General features: G+C 39.2%; 1 protein-coding gene and 1 long non-coding RNA gene across 3 annotated transcripts in view; one reads left to right on the forward strand and one right to left on the reverse strand.

Annotated features, from left to right (window-relative positions):
- Positions 1–1,389: 1,389 nt before the first annotated feature.
- Positions 1,390–4,360, reverse strand: LOC119503784. Its single transcript, XR_005210383.1, has 2 exons — positions 4,193–4,360; positions 1,390–3,480 (listed from the first exon to the last, which is right to left on the reverse strand). It is a non-coding gene; the product is annotated as an uncharacterized LOC119503784 (long non-coding RNA).
- A 4,378-nt stretch (positions 4,361–8,738) lies between these two features.
- The window catches only part of dagla (diacylglycerol lipase, alpha), a 49,215-nt gene continuing 35,790 nt past the window's right edge, over positions 8,739–22,163 (forward strand). Inside the window, exon 1 of one of the 2 annotated variants that reach the window (XM_037795751.1) lies at positions 8,739–9,789. The gene's annotated coding sequence lies outside the window, so the exon portion shown is untranslated. The remainder of the gene's footprint in view (positions 9,790–22,163) is intronic. The other variant, XM_037795768.1, reaches the window with a different exon arrangement.

The raw sequence follows: 22,163 nt of genomic DNA on the forward strand, positions 1-22,163 counted from the left end.
GGAGTCTGACAGCTGCAGGAAGGAAGGACCTGCGATAGCTCCTTCACACACTTTGGGTGGAGCAGCCTGTCGCTGAAGGAGCTCTCCAGTGCTGAGATGGTGTCCTGCATGGGGTGGGAGTCATTCTCCATTATGGATGACAGCTTAGCCATCATCCTCTCTCTGGGTCGAGGGGGCATCCCAGGACAGAGCTGCCCCAGCAGACCACTCCATAAAAAATGGCTGATGCCACCACTGTGTCATAAAAGGTCTTCAGGAGAGCCCCCTGCACTCTAAAAGACCTCAGTGTCCTGAGCAGGTAGAGTCTGCTCTGGCCTTTCCTGTAGAGTGCAGTTGAGTTATCAGTCCAGTCCAGTTTATTGTTCAGGTGACTTACTCAAAGGCTTACTGATAATACATATGAACAGTTTATTAGATACACCATCATTGACATAAAAAGGACGGCCAAAATGTTTGAAATACCTCTCAAACAGCACCACAAACTAGAGCCTCCAAAATGACCATAAAGTGGATTCAACACCTCTCTAAAACAGTTTGGTCAAAAACTGATTACATTAACAAACATTATAACCTCCATGAAGGTAGGATTCTGTTGCAAGGTTGTTTTATTAGACTGCATTATTTTTTAACTAGGGGTACCTATACATAATAAAATAGCAACTCTGTAAATTTGGCACAAACACTCAAGTTATTTGCTGAAAGCTGCCACACTGTAAATGTGTTGAAAGACAAACTGCAGATGCCCCAAAACAAACCATTCTCCCATCCTGTGCTGTAGTGTTTTCACTCATTTTGGCTGAGCAGACATCCAAACTGTGAGTGTGTACAGTGCAGACTGTGCATGCTTTATTGACACCTCCGTGACTCTTGTTTGTTTTGTTGCACCCGTTAGGCAAGTCTCAGGATCGTGGCTAAACAGAAACCAGCAAACTGGGGAAACTCTTGCGAGATTGTTAAAGTTAGGCATTGATCTTGAATAGTAAAGGTTAGGCATTGATCTCGAAAAATTAGGGCTAGGCATTGATCTTGAATAATTAAGGTTAGGACTTGATCTTGAACAGTTAAGGTTAGGCATTGATCTCGAATAATTACCTCCGCCAAGGCCGAAGGCCTAGGAAGGAGGTTATGTTTTCACCGGCGTTGGTTTGTTGGTTTGTCTGTTTGGAGGATTACTCCAAAAGTTTGCGATGGATTTTAATGAAAGCCTCTATACCTGAGTAGAGGTCTAATCAGCCAGAATAAAGAAACATCTTTATGGGTGTGTAGGTAGAGCTGACTGATAATGGCTTTTGTAAGCCGGTCTAGAGATTGATAATTGAGAGTAATAATAACCACAACATAACATGACATAAATAGTGAATAATTGCAAAAGAAGAAATACTCACTTGGGCTGGTTCACTGTCTTTAATAAAGGTTGGATTACGACCTCTTTCTTTTTTACATTTAGGAGTTTGGGGGCAGAGGGGAGTGTGCATAAGGAAAATATGTTAGAAATATATCAAAAATATATCATAACCATCATTACAGCCGCCATGAAAAATATCATCATTACCATCATCATCATCTGTAACATCACCGTCTTTGCCATCACTAACATCATCATCACCAACAATATCATTACATCATCGTTTATTTAATTTAACTTGCTACAGCACATGTGCTAAATGAGGAGTCCTATCTGAATTATTGCATTTATACGCTGTTGAAATTATGAAAATAGGATTTCTCTTTTTTTTTTTGGTACACTGTATTGTACAATGTTAGGTGAAGTTTGTTTTGGTGTTGGCATACCGTATTTTGGATGTGTTTTTGGGTGTTGACTGTGGTAAATGAGGTATGTTCTTACAATTTTTTTGGCCATTAATGTGTTGTAAAATTCACAACTGAAATCAAATAATGGTGTGTATCAGAACTGTCTTTCTGCTATCTACTTATGCAACAGGGACGTCCCCATGAGCTTTACATATATAGCTGTACAGGTGAGTGTTTGCTGCAACAAATGAATGTGAATGCTTTTGAATAAACTATACAACAGTAGTTCATCTACACCCCACTTTCATATTAGCAACCTAGGCTGCTCTCATTACATTAAAGTTGTACATAGTTATGAATGAGATTTTTCCTAAAGCCACATAAGGGGAGCACAGTGAAGACATAAACAACGCCTATGTTTTGGCTATAAACCTGATAATGCAACACTAATGGCTGTTCAGCCTGCTATACCTAAGTATCTATTGTAAGACATAAATAGATTGAACCAGAACGACTGTGGATGTTGTGTGACTCATGAAATGTTATTGATTTGTGACATCATTTGACAGTAAAGTAAAACTCTTTCTTATTCTACAGCAAGAGGTAACTCCACTACTATTCTCTGACACATACTGTACATGTTCTATCTCCTACAACCCCCTACATTTCTAAACCACTGCACGCTTATATTTCATATCTCTCAGAAAGTCTACTTTTTTTAAATTCCACTCTGAAGTTCTCTTTGGCATTTTTTTTTTTTGTTTGGATATGCAGAGATTCCTTCTCTCTGAACTGAATCCCTTCACTTGATTTTCGCCAAAATATGTGCAATACATCACAATGCATATTTCCATCTGCTTTCAGGCCTATACTCTTTCAATTGTCTTATTTAAAAGTAAAATGAAACCTAGAACAACTCTGATAGCCAGTATTAATATCTATAAGTTTCAACACTAGGAATCTTTTTTGCAAAGTGAACCAAGCTGATTTCCGGAGCAAGAATGTACAAATGTTGCAAGCTTATGTTAATATTTGTGCAAATGGGATTAAACAAGATAAAGCAGTTGAATAAGCTACCTTTACAGAGTTTAGGCGTTTAAGCCCAGTACTACAGTGTAAAGAATTACAGTTCAGATCTAGTATTGAAGCAACTTCATGCATATATTATGTGTAATTATGCTCCATATACAGCCTTTATCAAAACTTGAATGGTTTGATTCACTACAAGTGAAAGCAGGCCAAAAAAAACAAAACAAACCATAAGATGCACAGTGGCTCCCCGTGCCCCATCCCACATCATACCATAATAGTCTGTGAACCGCTCAGCAACAACGCTCTAACTCATCAACCAATCTGAGAGAATGATTTGGTTTTTAATTTCTCCTCGCCAGTAGCAACACTCCCAGCAAGATGGCTCCTGCAGCAATGACGGCACCACCGATGAAGAAGGGTTTCAGGTGCTCCAGTGAGTCTGTGCCGGAGGCCGCAGCCTCGTCACCTGCTGCTGCTTCACCTTCTGCTGCCCCATCCTGGGGAGGAGGTTGCTCGGGCTCAGGGGCTACAGGGGCAGGGTCAGCCTTGCGTGGGGCCGCCGGCTCCTTCTTCTCCGCTTTAGTTGCCGCCTTGGGTGCTGGAGCCCCGGACTTGGCCTTGGCTTCCATGGACTCGGGGACAGAGGTGTGGTCTGGTCAGGAAGAGTCTTTATAAGGTCAGCTCTGTGCTGCTTCACTGAGGAAACACAACAAACACACACAGCTCAGATTATCCCTCTAAATTAGGCTCAGACATCATGTTACCTGCTCTGCTGAGTGTAAAGACATACGAGAGAATCACTGTACAGCGGTGAAGCAGTCATGTGGTGGTGGTGTTGGGGCCTTAAATGTGACCTTGGAAAGAGATGACATTGATGGGAACATGCTGATGCTCAGAGGACAGGGAATAGTTTATTTTGGTTACAGCAGCTGTGACATAAGCTTCCACTGAAAAAATAATGTTACGGCAGCTTCCTGTGTGAAGCTTTTTGATGGGAAAATCAGTTTTGTAATGGAGGAAGAGGGAACTGCAGCTGCAGAGCTAATCCAGAGGCATGGACTGAATCTCTTTTTCTTTGAACCCCAACAACAGCATTATCCAGATGCAATACCGTGTAGATTTAATCTCTTCTCCCTGTCTTGCTCTCTGTTCTCCATATAAAACTGCATGAGTCATGTGTGCTATAAATGGAGGACAAGATGGAGGAAAGAAAATAAGGACCACCATGACTGCGAGGAAAACAATAAAATGCAAATGAGGGAAAACAAATGAAGAGGAATAAACACTGCTCACATTGGATGAATGCATCATAGCTGCTCGCACTTGCAGGCTGGACACATCTTTACCAAAAATGCTTCCTATTAAATCCTGCAGTGATGTAATGAGAGGAAATATGGATGTTACATACCTCTCCAACAGCTCTTTAGAGATTACAAGAACAACAGATGGAGGAGGAACTGCAGCAGTCTCTGGAAGTGAAAATGTCCTTTAATATAAGAAAATGAGAGGAAGCGGAGAGATGGAGGACACTGAAAGCAGGAGGGAGGAGAAAGAGAGAGGGAGAGGAGGAGAGACTGGGATGTACCATCTAGTCCTCAAAAACAGGGGGGGTCTATTCTGTGATTATATCCTGGGAGCCTTTTTAATAAAGAATATTCTTAATGCAGGGAATTTTTATGGCTACAAAAAGTATTACTTCAATATGGAAAAGCTTAGTGTTATCTCTACAATTATGAGATATAATGCGTTGCACTCAAGCAAATTTGATTTCAGATTAAACAATTACTGAGGTTAAAGTGCTGACTTTCACCTTTTGAGGGTGTTTATGTCCATGTTGTTTGTGTTTTGCACATTGCATCCTCTTCCTTTTAAACACTGTACAGCTCACTTCATTAAAAAAACTGATATTTACATGGTTTTATCTCATTTTTCTTTTTTATATTTATGATTGTTAACTTGCAGTAGGCTACGTGTTTTTTTTCTTTTCTCTTTTAATGTTTACTGTGGCTGTTATGCACCAAAATTCCGAAACAAATTCCTTGTAGGGCACCCGATTCGACTGTTATCAAGGCCATTAAATAGGCGTTATCAGTCGCTATAAGCACCATAGATATGGGTCATTAGGGGCCTACTTTGCCTACTACCTTATAAAAGTGAGAGTGAAACTTAAAAGCAACATGTTCTAACATGTTGTAAAACTGAATGAAACGTCACGTTTCAAACACAAACAAAAAGGCTTCTTGGTTTAGGCAACAAAACTACAACTTCTTAAGGTTCAGGCAAAAAAAAACAGTTAGGTTTAGGTAATAAAACTACAACTTCTTTAAGTTTAGGCAACACAACTACAACATCTTTAGGTTTAGTCAACAAAACTACAACTTAAGGCAAAAAAACCCCCACTTAGTTAAGTTTAGGGAAAAATATAAGGGTTTAAATAACTATGAACACAAAAACAACTACATATTCTTGGTTTCAAACAGGATGCAAACTCCAATCTCCTGGGTGAAAACCCTGTGTTTTGTGTCTACGGTCAATACTATAGTGCCTGACTTCTGCCTCTGCTCCTGTCATAATTACTACGGTCACTAGAGGTCGCTGTTGTGTTCTTTTAAACCTTCTTTCGGTAATCAACCATGTGAATAGATTATAAAACCTGCTAGTGGGTGTATTATTAAAGCTGAAAATCAGAGCTTTAAGATAAGATAAGATAAGATAAGATAAAATGAACTTTTATTAATACCTAGAGGGAAATCCGGGTGTCAAAGCAGCAACATCCGCAAACAGTGAAACGCAGGAGAGGGACAGGTATACAAAAATTATAAAAACAATAAATAGAAATATAAAAAATACAGAGTGAATGGGTGAACGTGTGTACACTCCGTCAATAAATACATGTAGTATGTACAATAAATAAATGTAATATGTACATATTTGCAGTCTATAAAGTGGTATATAGAATGAATATTGTAAAGTAAGTGTAAAGTACGGAGGATAATTCGAGTAATTACTAATTAATTAATTCATTGAGTTTATTTATTTTTTAGAGCTATAATAGTAACAACATCTTTAATGTTCATATGCTGCTGGTAACCACATTGGTTACTCTCTCCCTCTGTCCATTCATTTACTATATCTGCCGGTCCTGTGCAGAGTTGTGAAGGCTCGACATTACCCAGCATGCTTTGAGTGAGAGCTCTCTTTGTCCTAACTGAGAAAGACATGTCCCATATCAGAGGGGCATTACCACTGATTGACAACAACACATCTGAGGGCGCTCAAACAGACTAAAGAGGTCACAAATACAGTAAGCCTACAAGGACAGATCCATGTTATGAAATCGGGGCAGAATTAAACTGGTTCCCTTTTTCACATCACATATACCCCAGTGACACCACTCAGCATCATGCCCCAGTGACACCACTCAGCATCATCTCCTGTCAGCTCCCATAAGATCATTTTATGAGTCATGTCTTCTTCTTCTATGAAAGGGAGTCACCCTGCATCACATTTGGCCCTGTTTATACACATGTGTGTTATGTAATGTGATGAATGCGACAAATATGCAGAGTGAATTCTGTTGCAATTGACACACAGCTTTGAATCTATTTTCAGAGAGGATATGTAACCTGGAGCCCGCCCTGAGGTCAGAGAGTCTGTGTGTGAAAGTGAGAAGTCTCTGTGACTGGACGAGGAAGAGTCGTGATGAGGATTTTTCACATTCATTTGAGCTTTATTTTAATAGATTGTTGGCATAGCTTTCACGTGCACGCCTTAATTTTTGACAGATGACAGCACACCTACTTGCATGTGTAGATTTTATGAAGTGACGCTGGTCCACGCCCAGTGTACGTCGATGATCCGAAGAAGGTTGCAGTATGTCAAGATAGTAATCGGTAAAGCACGGAGTTGTCGGTGAGATGTGGTTTACACAAAAGACACACTGCCAAAGAGAGGCAGATATTAACCCAAAAACAAATCGAACTCCAAAATTAAACATACAAGTCTGCCTCCCTTTTTTATTTCCATTAGTGTCTTCTCACCAAATATGTATTTGAAATAATGTATTATTTTATTTTATTATTATTTTATTTATTATTATTTATTATTTATTAACAAGTTATATTTTGATAAGGGTAATTATATCAGTAATTAATATATATTTCTGTATGACACAGATTAAAGGTAATAATTATAGTTAGAATAATTATAAATAATAATTATAGTTAGACAAATTTAGGAAGATTTAATTAGAGTATATGTATGGCTCAATAAGGAAGCTGGTTAATAATTAATAATTGACTTATGGAGAAGGGGTGGGATTAAATAAGTTTATACTTCTCACTCCTTTTCGAATATGTAAATCAAGGAATCAAGTGTTGACAATTTATTTTTCTTATGCTTTTCATTGTATGTAAATACTACCTGTTTCTGGCTGTCCACTTGTTGGTATGATAATTCTTTTTCTTTATTTTTATATGTATTTTTTTTGTATTCTACATGTTCAAAATAAATTTTGAAATGAAAAATATCCCTTGGTGTTTTCAGTTGGGCGATGTTGCACAACATAAATGAACTGTAAATAGGCAAGAACTAGAAAACGTAAAATTGTGGGAGGACACGTTCACTTAATACATTTTGGTAATAATACAAACCTTTTCAAACTTGACAACATAAACATTCTAAATGGGTCCCTTTGTATTTCCTGTTGCAATGTTTTTAATGCAGTAGCTGACAGGAAGTACACTTGGATCAAAGCTGTTGCCTTAGCAACAGAATGGCAATGTAAAGGTCTTAGGCTACATAACCAGTGAACAACATAACTTTTTCGATAGTTTAAAATGTAGGTTTTGTATACGTTTTTACGACAGAGTTAAACAAATTAAGTATTTCGTTATTTGTGAAACCTGTACTAAAGTATAACTTCACAAGATGCTCCACGTTCCGCATTTTCACACAGGCGGCACGCTGCTCTATTTCCCCTCTTAAATAACACGTAAAATTACTACTTTATAATATTATGACTATATTCACATAATATTATGACTTTTTTCTCATAAATGTATGATTTAGTTATTTTTCCTCTATGTGGCCCGTGGCTCGTAAACCTGTGACTTTATCTTCGTAATATTATGACTTTATTCTCGAAATCTCAGATTTAGTTATTTTTCCTCTATGTGGCCCTAATACTCCATCGTACGTTTTAGACCAATGTTTATTTGCCACACAAGTCAAGCTTTGCCTGCGTTGCTGTCCTTGTGGTAACCATGGTAACCACGTGGTAAACATAAAGAACAGTAATTTGGGTAAATTCTAAACTGCTCATGCGTTGTACCGGCCATGGGGGCTTTGTCCGAAATCGCATACTATGCACTACATACTCAATATGTGTACTACCGTTCAACACACTTTTGTGTGAATAAACAGTAGTATGTATCTTTTCGGACGTACTGAGCAGTAATTTTTTTTTTTTTACGCAACCCAGGCCTTATCAATTACGCTATTCAACATGTTTGCCTTTAAAGGTCCCATATTATAAAAAAGTGAGATTTTCATGTTTTTTATTATAAAGCAGGCTTAAGTCCTATATAAATACTGTGAAAGTATCAAAACGCTCAATCCACAGAGAAATACACAAAGCCCGTATTCAGGAACTGAGCATTTGAAACAAGCTGTCAGGATTTCTGCCCATTCGTGATGTCACAAATAGACCCTTTACACAGATTTTAAACGTAAACATTCTAAATATGTCCCAGTTTATTTCGTGGTTGCAGTGTATATGTGAATGTCATCAACTGACAGGAAGTACACAGGGACCCAAGCTGTTGCCTAGCAACGCGATTCTGTTGCAATTTCGTCGCAATTCCGTCGAAATGCGCTAAAACGGAGCGTTTCAGACAGAGGGTAAATACAGGCATATTCAGGCTGACAGTATGAGGAAAATAAAGTTGTTTTTTTGAACATTACAGCATGTAAACATGTTCTAGTAGAAACACAAAATACAAGTATGAACCTGAAAATGAGCACCATATGGGACCTTTAAGGTAAACTAGTGCTATTTGTTCAACAAAACAAGATAGTTCCCTCACACTAACAACTAACTGGACCAAACTGGAGTGTCAGATCCCCGGGGTCTTCCTGTGTGACTTCACTAAAGAGGGAGCGGCATCCTCTCTCTTGGACAACACTGCCCTCTTTGATTCAGATGCAGTTGACTCTTTGATATTCAGGAACCACCGGTGGCGCTCTTTCTCTCTTTCTCTCTCCGCAGGATCTACCGAAGTGTCTGCGGTCTGCTGCCATTTACACAAAAACCCGAGAGTCAGGTGTGCGTAACAACATAGCGTTGTACGGGATTTGCGCAGCCAAAACACGGAAGGAGGGGAATAACCTATTCGTACGGGGAGAACAATCCGAGGCGATAGGAGGGGATGGGCCAGCTGCTGCTGTGGAAACGCTGCCTCCCGTTTTCAGCCGTTACCCGGGTAGTAGCTGGGCAGTCCGGCTGATGGCACACCACACAAGCTACTGAGGAGGGCTCCGTCTTCTTCTTCCAACGCCAAACACCCGAGGCACTCTTACCTTCTGTTGGATAGAAAAACCATCATGCCGAGCTCCGACGGAGGGACGTGAAAACGACTTCACTGACACAGCCGACGACGTGTTGCAGTCAAGAGCACCAGTCTCCAACGGTTAGAAAACCAACCGTCCAGAAGCCGTTAGTCTCCAGCGGTTAGAAAACGGTTAATAGCCGCTCTTCTTTGATGACATGTACCAGCTCCGGTGGCTCATAACCGAGGAAAGCTCCGCCGGCTCTTTGATGTACCCCTTTCATCCCCCCGTCGTAATGACGTCCGCACGGTTATTATAATATTATCGGTGAGACATTTGTGTGAATTCATCCATCCCAGTGTTCTAACGGTGGGAGAGCGAGGCTGAGGCGGGAGGACATGGGAGAGCGAGGTGAACCGATGCAGCGGGTCTTAGCGAGGCATCGTCAACATACAGGTGAGCAGCCGGATGATGAAGAGACTGACTGACTGACGGATTACCTGCCTTCAGCTATGTGCAGCATGCAGAGGCAGCCACAACCACAGTGTGACCCGGCTCTTTAATCCATGTGTTTTAGTGCTGGTTTCTTAAAGGCCACATCTCCATTAGTTTAGGCCTGCAGGATGCCTCCTTAAGCAGCTGTCCTGATTGAATGAGATAACACACTACATGCTGCTGCTGCTGCTGCTCTGCTGCTGCTGCACACATTATGATGCACATATAAACACCTACAGGGCTGCAGCTAACTATAGTTCAGTGGTTCAGTTATTATGTATTTTTCATTATTCTTTTTTAATTTACAGTATAAAAAGCCATAATGACATGTTAGGTAGGTAGATAGGTACTTTATTAATCCCCAAGGGGACATTTCTGAGTTACAGCAGGAAAAGATAGAACAAGCACACAACAAGATTAAGAATACAACAAGAATCAATAAGATAGAAAATAAGTATTAGGAAGATGATTTTTATTTGATTTTATTATTATTGTGTCATTTTGATGCTGTTCAGTAATTGTGCATTTTTCATTATTTTCTTTAAATTTACAGTATAAAATGCCATAATGACAAGTTACAAGAGTCCAAAGTGATGTGGCAGTCTCTAAACTGCCAGCACCCCAAAAGTATTCAGTTAAAGTATGTCAGACACCATTACCAATATTGGTGCTGACTTATTTTTGGTATTTAGTATTAGTATTTGGGCAGTAGTAGCCCAGTCCATAGGGACTTGGCTTGGGAACCGGTTCAAGTCCCTGCATGGACCAAGTACTGAGTGTGAACTGGTAGCTGGAGAGATGCCAGTTTGCCTCTTGGACTCAGTTTTTTAATCCATGTTTTTCAGTGCTGGTTTGAGACTCATTTCTTAAAGGCCACATCTCCATTAGTTTAGGCCTGCAGGATGCCTCCTTAAGCAGCTGTCCTGATTGAATGAGATAACACACTACATACTGCTGCTGCTGCTGGAAGCAAACATTATGATGCTGTTGCACATATAAACACCTACAGGGCTGCAGCTAACTATAGTTCAGTGGTTCAGTTATTGTGTATTTTCCATCATTTTTTTTTAATTTGCAGTATAAAATGCCATAATGACATGTTAGGTAGGTAGGTAGGTAGGTACGTAGTCCAACATGTGCATTATTACATATTTTTCTGTTTGTTAGCTTATTTTACCTGTTTTATTTTACTTATCTTGTCTTATTTACTCATTTTACTAAATGTATCTTACTTAAGTGTTATTCTATTAGGCACTGGTGCTAGAAAATAGTACTTTTTTATTTTATACACTTGAACTTGTTGTAATTTTGTTGTATGTTTGAGCAATCTCTGGCACAAGAATTTCCTTCGGGATTAATAAAGTTCTATCTTATCTTATCTTATTTTATTAATCCCCAAGGGGGAATTTCTGAGTTACAGCAGCAAAAGATAGAACAAGCACACAACAAGATTAAGAATAGAATAAGAATAAATAAAATTGAAAATAAGCATTAGCAATAAATACTCTTAAAAGCTGGTTAGCCAGGGCCATTACTAATGTCCAAAATTTACAGTATAAAATGCCATAATGACAAGTTACAAGAGTCCAAAGTGATGTGGCAGTCTCTAAACTGCCAGTATCCCAACGTATTCAGTTAAAGTATGAAAGACACCATTACCAATATTGGTGCTGACTTATTTTGGGTATTTAGTAGCTATATGGTCACAACACTGGGCTTTTCATTACTAGAAGGAGACTCCACTAACCAGACTTAAAGCATATAATATCCAGACTACATGATTTTTATTTTTATTATTATTGTGTCATACATAAATAATATTGCCCAGCCCAAACGGGCTAGTATGGACAGTACAAAAGAAAATGTGATTCATTTTCAACCTCTCCTAACTTGCATACTTCGCACAACCTGTTGTCCTCCTGGATGTTTTTAAATCTACCGACTTCAAGGGCCAGAGAAAGGATTCCTGTTCTTAACTGTGCAACTAAAGACCTTTGACTCCTCGATGAGTTTGCTATAACATCAGATATTCAGTGCTATGATTGTGCTTGATTTGTGGTTTGGCAGTAGATGACATGTTTCCTTTTTAGGAAAAGGACCTGGCACAGCGACAGTAAGGGGAATGTCTCACCTGTCTTATCACTCACACTGAGAATATTTGGCTGATAATTAGGTCCCTCCTTTTCTCACGACTTCCAGTTGTGGATATAGTTTTTCTCTATGCCCATGCAAGGGCAGGTTGTCTGTGTGCAAGTGTTTTGTATGAGCAAGTTTTAATGTTGTTAATTTATGTGTTGTCTGTTATTTTCACTATAACTGTCTTGCTGCTGTCTTTGCCAGGTCTCCCTTGTAAAAGAGATCTTTGATCTCAATGGGATTAACCTGGTTAAATAAAGGACAATAAAATAAAAAAGTGCAAAATGCCTTCATTCAGCAAGTTGGGGAGTACCGAGCTGTCCCAACGAGGATAATGGGCACCTCTAACTTTATATAATAATGTAAAAATTAAGAATATGACTATCCAGTCTAAGAGTTATACAATTTTTGAGCAAAATGTTAGTAATTACACATAAAGTGGCCTGTTGTAATCTTCTGTTTTATGCTAAGGCACCAGATAAGTTTCTTATGGGCAGAGTGTTTATGAGTCTATATATCCCAGCTTTTACTACTTACATCTTTCTTATTTTATTCTGATTTCAGCACTGCGTCCTGCATCTTACCTGAAGCCTATTGAGTATAGGCTAGCTTACACAAAACATATTTAATACATATAAGTAAAAAATCAACCCAAGCCCATCCATGTAAGGCTGCATCAATACCAGTGTTTACACTTCACTGGCATCCCTGTAGGCTTCAACCCTAGTGGAAACCCAAATGCCTCCAGGGAGGCCTGGCAACAGTGTGTTGCCTCTTTGTTTTCCAAAGCACATACACACAATGTGTGACCTCTCCTTGTGCCAGTAAACTTGCTCCTCTGCTCTAATATTGACAGCTTTTTTTTAGATATTTGATTGAACAGGGCCTAATGCTGGTGTTTGGGTGTTAACCAGTAGAAATCACTGTGCTTTGGGACAAAGCAGCAGCAAAGTAGAGAATTTTGCAGTATTAAATTACCACTTATTTCTCATATTTGTGTCTTATAATTTGGACTACAGCCTTAAAGGAATGTGTCCTGTTGCATGTGTAAATCAGGGATGGTCAGAGTTCGGATCAAGAGTATGTCTACAGGACAGGGTATAAGAAAATAAGCTTGTTAATTTTTAAATAACTACTCAGCTTGAATGGGAATATAACACGACTACATACAGTTATTGATCTGCAGACAGAAGGAAGTCCTGTGAGATATAACTGCCTCGGCGGTTTGATGTGGGTTTTTTATGTTTCTCTTGTATCTTTGTCAGTACCTCTTTAGTCAAAGTTTAGTGCCGTTTGTTAAGTTTTCTATGTTTGCTAATTATTCATCTTCATGTTTTTGTCCTCAGCTTCCCCTTCCTCATATAGTTTGTGCTGCCCTAAAAGCCTTTATGTTAAAATACATAATAAGGCTTTAGGATTTGTAGTCATTACATTGAATGCCTACTAGATGTCTTAGAGGCCTTTTCATAATCATTTAGGACAATAATGACACTGCATCAGAGCCATTATCTGGAAATAACACACACCCTCCGGCCATTATTATGAAACATGGTATAAATACCATGTGTATATTGTTTTTATGTATATGAAGCCATAGAAATCATAAACCCATGTTGATATACATTATACGTACTTCTGTGCTGTAACAAACACCATGTAAAAGGAATAAATAAGCAGCAGTCTTAAACTAACGATGGACATAAGTTTGGGAGCAAAAGTTACAGGCCTGTATTTAACAGCCTGTCTGTACTGCCGTGTTTGCTGCGTAGATGACGTGTAGGTGAGAGAAGAAAGGAAATTCTATTTTCAACAGATTTTTTTTAAAATAAAATAAATGTACTCACTCATTTAGGGGAAAATCCCTTCCATTAATTGATATATTTATCAGCTAAACTAAGGAGTTAAACTACGAACATTCAGCTCAGGTATAAATTGAATTCTTTGTCTGAGATAATAAACCCCAAATGAGATACTCTTGTAGTTTGAATATGCCACAAGCCCTTGAAATTGAAGTTCATTTTGTTGTCTGTGTGCAGAATACATGTAGGCATAAAAGGCACATTTTAATGCAAAACATGTTAATTAAAATACAATAATTTAATAATGAATTAATTATTTTTAAATGGACTGAAAATTGTTTATTCTAAAAGTTTGGAAAAAATGGGAAACAGGAGTTCCAGTATAACCTCTGTGTATTCACTTGTCAGACATGAAGCATAGCAAAAGTAAGTTCATGAGCGATAACGAGGCCATTAACATTTTCAAGTGCATCATGGGACATGTGATCCAAATATGTGAAAGGGCATCACTCTGAGATATTCCCCGGGAGGCAGTATTGATGATCTGGCAGGTGCTTTGCGGGCGGATGTGTGTTTGTGTGTCTCCCCTCCCCGGACACACTTTGCACGTGTATTGCAAAATCCATAAGCTGCAGAACTGAAATCATGTGGTTCTGCAGTGATGCCATTATTAGACAACTGTTTGAGAAATACAAAAATGTGCCAATTTTAAAGCACCGCAATCCATTCGGCACACTGCTGAAATCCTGTGGCTGCAGGAGCGTGTTGCATGGACAAAACTGCTGCAGTTATTTTCAGTATCTGACCAGATACATGACAAACAGATCTGTGCATGGTTTGTGTCAGCATGCCACAAGACAGGTTGGCAGAGCACATATGTTACCACCCCAACACACACACACACACACGCACAAAAAAACATTCATGTATATACACAAACACACACATGCAATCTGCAGTGCACATACTATCACATCAACTGAAAGAAGAGAAAATGGAGTGGGAAGAGGTGAAAGGGATTGAGTGGGTGGCAGTGGGAGAAAAAGATGGAGAAAGAGGCAGAGGGAGAGTAGGAGTGAGTGGCACATGGCTTTCAGTCTAAAAAAAGATGAGCAACACGAAACCAAAACCAGAATCTGGATTAGCTAGATAAGGAAGAGGAGGGTTGGGGGGGGGGGACAGGGGAAGGCTCGAGGAGAAAATGTAGGTTTCCTCTGCACCGAAAAAATGGTGCAGATGCACACGCTCGGTTTCATGCTCATAGATGTCCTCTAAAATATGAATACTGAATGAGTGTGTGGGTAGGAGGAGAAGAAGGAGAGAGCATGAGGACGGGAAGACAGAAGATGAGAGAGAGGCAGAGGGTGAGATGGAGAGAGGAGATGGGTGAGATTCTTTAGGATGGACAGAATAGCGCTGTGGTGTGACAGAATAGGAAGAGACAGGATCGTTAGAGGACAGCAGGAGCAGAGCCAGGGATGTGACAAATGCTGGAGACAGAATCTTGATCTGAGCAGAGTGTAACACTGACCCAGGCAGAAAAAGAGAGAGACTGGAGCAGATGGATGTATGACAGAGGAGCAGAGGAGACGGGAGAGATTTTTGGGACCGTGCTGCAGTCGAACCATCACACCAGCCGGGCTTAACCACAGCATTCTCAGTAGCCTGTCTGTCCAGGGTTGTGTCCTCACTACATGCCACCTCCTCTTCAACCTGTCCCCCCAAGCAAATGTTGTTCCTTTCTTGTTGATTCCTATTGATTCTGACACCATAAGAATCTACCTGCAGGATAGGGGAGTCGCTGCATACCTGTGTGCCTAGAGAGCTTCTCTTTAATGATAGTTCAACTGTTTAACACACAACCCCAGGGATATCACATGATATTGATATGTTTCAATGTTGACATGGGATGATTACCGATTAACGATTACCCAAAATAATTGCGATATTATCCTGCTAATCATGGAAATATGCTTAAAACTCCTAGATTGGCACTAAACATACTGCAATCACTTTACCTTACATTTAGTTAAGGACCAAATATTTGTATTGCATTCACTTTATAGCTTGCTCCACAAAAAGCTGCGCTCTCTTTCTCTCTCATTGAGACAGGGAGGACGGGGCAACTTTGAATGGTCCTTTTACAAATGCCAACTGACAATGCTGCATATATACCTTTTTAAATCAAGCTCTATTTTTCACTTCTCTACAGTGATAGCGAGCTGGACCGCTTTTTCAAGCCACTCGTGAAGCCATACATTTTGTTTGTACACACAGCATGAATAATATTGTTATAACATTGTTTTGTGAAAAGTAGATTTTTTTCCTTTATAATGTCACTATTACTTGATGCTTTGACAACACTGTCCTCGTTACATGCATGCCAATAAAGCATATTAAATTATGATTACTCCCAGCTATTTTAAAATATATACATTTTTCATTCACCAAATAAAAGCACCACGTTGAGTATTCATATAACATGGATCGGCACAGGACTTCCATACTTACTGGAGAAACTAAATGTGCTACAGTGAATGTCAGATACAGTACATCCAGGATGTATGCAGATGCTGGAGTGAAAGCTGGAGTCTGTTCACCTGTGTCCTCTTTGGCACACCTTAGTTTACATATAATCTCTACTGACCTCCAGTATGTGTGAGTAAAAGCTCCTGTATTTGATGCTGACATTTAGAGTCACAGTGTGTGAAGAGTGGTAGATGACCTATAACCAGGGAAGAGTAAATAATCACACCGCTACTGATTATTGAAGCATTGTCTACAGGTGTTTTGTATCTGTTGGTTTAAGATTGACTCAATTTAGAAATGTAGTTCTGTAGTATAGTGCAGCAAAACAAATTTGACTTTGCCACACTGGCACAGCTTCCCTTTTTCTAAGACAACCAAGCATCCTGTTTTATTAAATATCAGATCATAGACTGTATACAAGAAGTGGACTTAGTCACCCACTGGTTTGTGGACTACCGTTTTGAAGCCTCGAGTTTGGCATTTTGGCCGTCGCTATCTTGTTTTTTTGCAACTAGAAGTGACACGAGAGGGTGGAGCTAATAAGACATTTTTGGCGACCAAAAAATGTTACAATTAAATATGAATGAACTGAAAACACGCAGTGAAATGGTTAAATTTTTAAGACGAAAACACGGACAACTCCCAGACCGGACAACGCTAAAGCCACGACCTAAAGCATCCCCTGCTGTATGGTCTATTTGACTCTAAATGGGACCGTAATTTACTAAATGAACATCATGCTGTATTGAAGGAGACTTGAAACTAGCGATTGAGATAAACTCATGTTTACAATGTTGACTGAGGTAATACATCAAGTGAGAAGTAGGCTCATTTTCTCATAGACTTCTATACAATCAGACTTCTTTTTGCAACCAGAGAAGAACGCAAGTTTAAGGCACTTCTGCATTGGATTAATTTTTCAGAACTGGAGGTTGCCCACTGTGCCAGACTAAATGTGAACCCCTGCGAAAAAAAACAGTTGTTCATTGGTGGCCACCATCTATTCTCCTTTTCAGGAACGCCCTGATCACATTCACACAGTTCACACATTCACACCTGGAAGCTGCCCAGTACAACCACAGTCTGATCTGCTGGTCACTGAGCAGCTCCACTGGAGCGGTTGGGGTTAAGTGCCTTGCTCAAGGGCACCTCAGTGGTGGTAATGAGGGAGGGGCAAGCACTCTTTTTTCGCTTTCCCACCCAGATTTATCCTGCCGGTCCGGGGGATTGAACCGGCGACCTTCCGGTCTCAAGCTATTCATTATTGTTGACTTTTTGTTCAACATTTTATTCTGGCCTATGTTTTTATGTTTTTAGTCTGTATTGTTTTATCTTGATTTTTGCACTATTTTAACGTATGTAAAGCACTTTGTAACTATGTTTGGAAAGGTGCTGTACAAATAAAGTTTATTATTTTTATTATAAGCTCACTTCTCTAACCTTTAGGCCACCACTGCCACAAGTCAAGTTGAAGATGAGAAAACAAATTTTGTACAATGACCTTTTAAGCCTGCAGAGGGTGTTTGTTTGATACACAAAATATACTGCAGATTATCGTTGGATCACTTTTTGGTACCTCGCCATAAGGTTTAGGTTTTGAACGATGATGTTGCAGAAGCATATTCAATAACTGTAAGACTCAGGGTTTGTATTTCTCTGTTATGATAATGGGTTTGAATTTATCATCCTGTTTGTATTCAAACCAGTTTATAAGATCTGCTCTCTCCTGTGTGTGTGTGTGTGTGTGACGATGTTTGCCAGACAAAGTAAATATTCTATTGAGCTTGGTTACAGTGGTGATAGATGTGGAGGTTTCTCAGGGAGAGAATGTGATAGAAAATAAAGAGGCTGTAACCAGCAGGCTGGGTGCCACAGCTTGGCTTGATACTGCTGCTGTTGCTGCAGCAGCAGACTTCACTATGTGAATGAGATGGAATAGTAGGATACTAAAACACCTGCTGCTAGTCATACCGGATCAACCTGCTGTCTGTAAAACAAAGAACTAATGTGGAGTTCAGATGGGACTTGAGTTTGCCGTTTGTGCAGATTTCAGATTCAGGTCCAGCATCTTTATCTACCTCGGGGATGATGTATTGATGTAGTGACGGTTTGAGCAGTGAGACCAGGTGAGTTTTACCATTTATTAGCAAAGATGGATACGTGTGTGTACCAACCAAATGAAGACATAATAGAACAGCTCAATTTTTTTTTATCACCTCTAGTGTTAAAAGCCTTGTGTATGTAAAAATAAGATTATTGTTGATTTTACTAGGCTATAGCATGTGTAGGAGATGCATCAGACAATTCAAAAGCATTGATTCTCAGTAAAACATCTCTGCTGCTGTGCTGCATGCCAGTGCCCTGTTTGTTTCATGTCAAAGACAAAGCCGTAATGACGGACGGGGAGCCCTGTCATTGTTGTTACATCATTGTTGTTGCATCACGTGGGTGCGGGCCTGGGCCTGGCACACAGTAGCACGCTGCGCCGAGCACAAAAGCATTGCTCACATGCAGGAATATGTCACAGTCTTTTCACAAAACACATGTCATTTGGATTCAGACGGAGTCACCAGCTCAGGATGAGAGTCAAGAGTTTGCATGAGTCATGGCGAATGCGGTGAGCAGTGAGCAGAGTCAGTGACAGCAGCTCAGCCTGGAGCGGTCTGTGTAGTAGAGTTGCCCTAAAGGTCAGGTTTTAGACATTTAGGTGCTCTTTTGATCTCAGGTTACAAACAGCAGGGTGTGTGTGGTGTGTGCCAGCTTCAGGTGCTGGAACTGAATGTATTTATCACTTGAGGAGGTTTGAAAATACAAACTTGTTTGAAATTTCTACCTCAGTAATAACATCAGGCGGTTTCTCTACTATTCCCTCAACATTAATAAGTGATTGGCTCAGCGTTTGTTTTCATCCTGACTCTGCATCACCTCCCAAGTAAATCATGGAGGGTATCATTTATTTTATATGAGCAAAGAATATGTTAGTTATATCCACAGTAGGAATTGTGGCTATTTGGTTAGTGGAATTACAACAGCGTATTAGAGCCATTCTAGGTAAAGAAAAAGGGGGGTAATATTCTGAGAAAAACCTCTGAATTTACGAGAAAAAAAATCACAAATTTGAGAGATCATTAAATCAGAAATTTACGTGAAGAAAACTCTGAAAACTGAGCAAGGCGAAAGGTCCTGAAAGATACATATACACGTATTCTTTCATGTTCTTTTATGAACATAAGTACTAATATTATAGAAGTAACGGGAAAACAGAGACGACAAACTTCTATCTTAGATCACACAAAGGCGCGTGTCTTTTATTTCAGCACAGCGAACACTAAAAACCAACTGTTGAGAAGACGTTACTCCGAACAAGCTGCATTATCATAGTTACACATGACGGTTTTACCTGTCACTGTGTCAGTGTGAAGGGAATACAACACAGAAGAGGCACATAACATAACTGCTTGTGTTGAACCACAGATTATGGTGAATTATTAATTATTATTACTTATTATTACTTTAATCTCTGAAATTCTGAGTTTTTTTTCTCAGAATATTACCCCCCTCCCCCGGCTCTGTAATTTTTTTTTACCTACTGTGACCCTAATACAGCGTCGTATGGAATAACAAATCTGTTGTCATATCTTAAATGACAATAAATAGTCATGCAGGTTATGAAGACTTGCTTAGCTGAGTGCATCAATATGCTTTCAAAATAAAACAAAATCTAATTGTGGTTATTGATTTTACACTAGTGAGTGCACATGTCCATTTAGTGTTTATAAAAATATAAATCCAAAATGTGTCGGAGCTTAAGTGTTGTATTTACACAGACAGGAAAGGGTTGCATGGAACAAAGGGAGGGGAGCCAGGCCCTGCCCAGTTAAACTATCTATGAATCCACAGAATGTCTCCACATAAGAAGTCATTTCACAGTATATGGTATCCACAGCCATGGTACATATGTTTTCCATGCATATACCTTATAAATAGGGCTGGGCCATATGGCCTAAAAATTAAATCTCAGATTTTTTCCCCATCCCATCCGATTTATGGTTTTAATTGATTTTTTTTCTTCTTAAAAACAAACTAGGCCTACAAAAGACAGAGGAATGATTAACTTTCACCTATGGCTGGGCAATATGGAGAAAATTAAATGTCACAATATTTTTGACCAAATACTTAGATATTGGGACGAAATTGTGGGGTTGACTACTGGTGCTTTCACAGAATACAAAATGAGTATTTTTGATAAATGAACACCAGTAATGTGGATATAATGACTAAGTGGGTAAAGGCAAATAATACAACAGCTAGAACAGTCTGGTAAATTCAGAAAATTACATCATTTTATTGTAATTCAGCCTTTAAAACCAGGAAAAGACAATACATATGCCATATTACGATATCCAAAATCTAAGACGATATCTAGTCTCATATCACAATATCGATTAAATATCGATATATTACGCAGCCCTACTTGTAAAGTGAAAATATGACATCCAGTAGTCTATATTTAAACTTTGCTGTATGCAAATATGCTGGGTTGGACCCAATAACTGATGATGAGTCCTGATGGTGTTAATTCTCTTTTTGGCCGGCTACTTGTCATCGTGTCACATGGATTTGCAAAGGTTTCATCACAATGAAATGAAATGTTCATGTGTGGCTTGAGCTATTGATAATTCTGGCTTTTTGAGTGAAGTGGCTGCATGCTGTGAAAGTACAATTAGTCAGCCAAGTCTGTCATCTATTTTTGCCGTGTGCAGGTTCTGAAATGATCAGTATGTTGTCATAATTTACATCAGTCCAAGTGTGTCCAGTGAGGCCTTAACTAGAGCTACAACGATTAATCGATTAGTTGTCAACTATTAAATTAATTGCCAACTGTTTTGATAATCGGTTTGAATATTTTTTTTAAGAAAAAATGTTTAAGATTGCAGCTTCTTAAATGTGAATATTTTCTGGCTTCTTTACTCCTCTATGACAGTAAACTGAATATCTTTGAGTTGTGGACAAAACAAGACATTTGAGGACGTCATCTTGGGTTTTGTGAAACACTGATCAACGTTTTTCACCATTTCCTGACATTTTATAGACCAAACAACTAATCGATTAATCGAGAAAATAATCGACAGATTAATCAACAATGAAAATAATCATTAGTTGCAGGTGTTGCCTTAACACCATAACAAATTTGATGTGTGTTTTTGAAAGATATTTAATTATTGTACGGAAAAAATAAGCTGTAGACCTTTTTTGAGGATAGAGATTGACTGTATTTGTGTGTGTTGGTCTATTTAATGCAGCCGTCATTGTCACAGGAACGTGGTATTTCACACTATTAACAATTCATTTTGCTCAAATCACACTGCATGTCTTTTATTTTCTGAAGATACGCAGTTTCCTGATCGTATATATCTTGTAGAAATAAAACAATCTCCACCTTTCTCAGTTGGTTAAAGAAGTTAAGTTTACCACAAAAGCAACTCAGTGCACCACAGTTTAAACCGGTGGCTGGGGTCCCTGTGCTGAATGCTGAAAGCTGAATGTAAAGTGTAATGATCTGTTAGCATTTCACTATGGTGAAAACAGTCTAAGTGCATCTGCTAATGTCTACAGCAGAAGCTTAACAGCACCACTAACAGGCTAACATCCCCTGGGTGATGGATGGGAGAGCCGCTGGTGAGGATGCGGGGTTGAGACGTGTACTGATGACCAGAGTCTTCTTCCATGAAATGAGGCCAACAGATCTCGCCAGAGGTCAGGGCTGATTAGTTGTCCACAGAACTGATTCCAGTATGTCTCTGTGCAGCTTGATAGATTACATATACTACGATTATTGGGCCAGTGTACTACTGTAAGGTTTTGAAAAAG

This window comes from Sebastes umbrosus, chromosome 2, assembly GCF_015220745.1.
Source record: "Sebastes umbrosus isolate fSebUmb1 chromosome 2, fSebUmb1.pri, whole genome shotgun sequence".
Taxonomy (NCBI): domain Eukaryota; kingdom Metazoa; phylum Chordata; class Actinopteri; order Perciformes; family Sebastidae; genus Sebastes; species Sebastes umbrosus.